Here is a 3220-nt window from a genome sequence, read left to right as displayed (position 1 = left end):
GGAATCTCCTTTCTTGCCATTTGAATCCATTTGCTTGTGGCTGGTTCAGGGTGTGGCTCTCCTTTGTGCAGAGAGGATCAGGATCTGACCCCATTGGTATCTGTCACTGCTGGAAGGCACACACACACACACACACACACACACACACTACCCACCCTGCTGAGTCAGTGTTCCCTTTTTGCTTTCATTTCAACCCTCTCATTTATTTATTTAGACAATTTATACAATGCTTACATGTTAACAAAACTCTTAGTAGTTTACAACACAGGCTGAAGCATCTTAAACCAATAGCAAGCAAACACACACACACAAAATCAGAGGTGCCTCTCATAAGATATTGGCATCTGTTGTTCCAAGGGTCTATATAAGATTATGGATTTCAAGAGATACTTTTATTTGTTTTATTGCATGCAGTTTATACAGTGCTTGATTGGAATGGGCATGCACCTGCCATTTTCTGTTATGTAACCTACACCATGGCAGCCATTTTCAGAGCGGAGGCCATGGCACTTTCTCAGGCTCCCAAATGTGCCCACCAGCCCCCAAAAAGTTTGATGATCCCTGATTTGAACTCTGATCTTTGGCATTGTTTTTATAAAAAAAAAAAAAACAAAAAAAACAACAACATTGGATGTGAAGTGATGGACATGAGGCAGGAGTTGGTAATGCAGGTGAGCTGTGCACAGGTGAGCTGCATGCAAACTGCTGGCCAGCCCTGTGGAGCCTTCTTTTATTGAGACAAATATGCAAACCAGGCAGATACATTTTGGGCTGTGACCTTTACACATCTTCCGGTCCCGAGATCATAGGGTGGTACAAAGTTATTTTGGCACCTGTTTCCACCATGTCATTTTCCCCCTTGCACAGTGTATGACGAAGGAGACAAAAGGTCTCAGAGATAAAGGTTACAGACAGGGCACCGCAGACTACTGAGACCACAAAAGGTTAGACAGACAGCTGTGGCTTTGTCTGTGAGGGGGTTTTACTCTGCACCCCAAGGTCACGCGTGCAGGCAGGCTGAAGCTGCGACTGCCTGCGGGTGGGGAGTGTGCTCCCTCCGGACCCCACTCCCCACTCCGTGATCATCCCTACAAGATGGTTTAACTACACACCCCCAAGCTCCACAATGTCGTGCTGGGTTCTCTTCTATGGTACCACCCCCACATGATAATAAAGTCAAGCGCCATCCACATTGAAAGTCCATTGGCAATGTGTCCAGTGCCTGCATCGTAGTACCAAAATTGTTTCCTACAATGTAGCCAGCAGATAACAAATTACAACACTATTTGTGCAGATTGATGCTGGATGACTTTCTGGGAGAAAGAAAATGAGACTCTATTAGCTTCAAATTCAGGGAAGAAACAAAATTAGAGGAAAGCTTTTGGGTGACGTTTCCATAGAAATCAGAAAAGAAGGATAGAAACCTTTAGACGTGGCATCAGAGAGCGCACCTCAGAGCGTCAATCTCGAACATAAAATTGCCTGCGTTTAAGATTTCCTCTCCAGGTAACTTTGCAGGCACGCTTGGAAGCTGACAAAATGATAGGAGCTCTCGTCACATCTTTGCTAAAACCAGGCCAGCTTCAGAAGGAGAGATGCAATCTAGATAAGTGCGATAAATATGTGAAATGATTTCCACTGTTAAGCTACATAATAGCCAATTTCAAATTTTACGTTTGGTTTTTATTATTATTATTTCTTTTGTGCTTCTCATAAGGGGCATCTGGTTGGCCACTGGGAGAATAGGATGCTGGAGAAGGTGGACCATCAGCCTCTGCTTATGTGCTCATGAAACTTCAGTTCTACCTGTTGCCTCACCTTGCCTCATGGGTGGTCCAGCCCTGGATTTATACATGTTGTGGATTTCAATGGGGCTTGCTCCTACACATTCTTAGCAGCTGGATCCATATCCTGCTTATACAGAAGTCAGCACCACTGAGTTCAGTGGTACTTCTTTATTATTATCCATTTTATTTATTATATTTTGTATGCCACTTTTCCCTCTAAGACGATCAAGGTGGTGAACATGGTTCTCCTCTTCTCCATTTTTTCCTCACAACAACCTTGAGAAGCAGGTTAGGCTGAGATCTGTGACGGGCCACTACGATCAGCCAGTGAGCCTCATGGCCTAGTGGGGATTTGAATCCTTGTCTCCTCCCAGGTCCTAGTCCAACAGTCTAACCATTACACCACACTGTCTCTCACATGCTCCCAAGTAAGGGTGGAGGCTTGCCACCCTCATTGCTAGCCTTGCAACCGGATCTGGACAGGAGAGCACATTTAGCACGGAGGACTGCTCTTGATTTCACTGGGACCTAATTCTAAAGAAATGTGCACCCTTACTTTAAAACTGTAGACTGCCTTGGTTGCCTTGGCAGAAGGGTGATTTGTAAATACAACAAATAGGTAAGTAAAATATTTTTGCAGCTAGATCCATGCATACTAGGAGCAAGTGCCACTTAACAGAGTTCACTTGCCTACACAAAACACCTTTAAAGCACCTGTCACACACCAAAAAAAAATCCTGGGAGCTGTAGATCTGAGTGGTGAACTGCAGTTCCCAATGTTCTTTTCGTATGCTTTAAAGCTATGGCGTTCCTACATAGACAAACGCCTGCTTTGTTTGGTTACTTTGAGCTTGGATCTGCATTAAGGCTTCGTAAACGCAAAACAAAGCTTACAGAAAAATCGATTTTATATATAGGTCCAGTAGCACCTTAAAGGTAAAAAGGGACCCCTGACCATGAGGTCCAGTTGTGACCGACTCTGGGCTTGCGGCGCTCATCTCGCTTTACTGGCTGAGGGAGCCAACGTGCAGCTTCCGGGTCATGTGGCCAGCATGACTAAGCCACTTCTGGTGAACCAGAGCAGCGCACGGTACCTATTTATCTACTTGCACTTTGACATGCTTTCGAACTGCTAGGTTGGCAGGAGCAGGGAGCGAGCAACGGGAGCTCACCCCATTGCAGGGATTCGAACTGGCAGCCTTCTGATCAGCAAGTCCTAGGCTCTGTGGTTTAACTCACCGCGTCATCCGCGCCCCTTAGACGCGCCTTAGAGACCAACTAAGTTTGTTCTTGGTATAAGCTTTCGTGTGCACGCACACTGAAACCGGGAGGTGAAGAGTTAATAGGAGGAAAAGGAGGCGTGGCTTGCTCGGGTCAGGAGCGGAGACTCGGCCTTGCCTGCTTCCAAAGAACGTTTAGGAAATCAGCAGCGA

This window comes from Podarcis vaucheri (genome assembly GCF_965113315.1).
Source record: "Podarcis vaucheri genome assembly, chromosome: 15".
In the NCBI taxonomy this organism is placed as follows: domain Eukaryota; kingdom Metazoa; phylum Chordata; class Lepidosauria; order Squamata; family Lacertidae; genus Podarcis; species Podarcis vaucheri.
The sequence above is the reverse complement of the archived record's forward strand: the minus strand, read 5'-3'. Positions refer to the sequence as shown.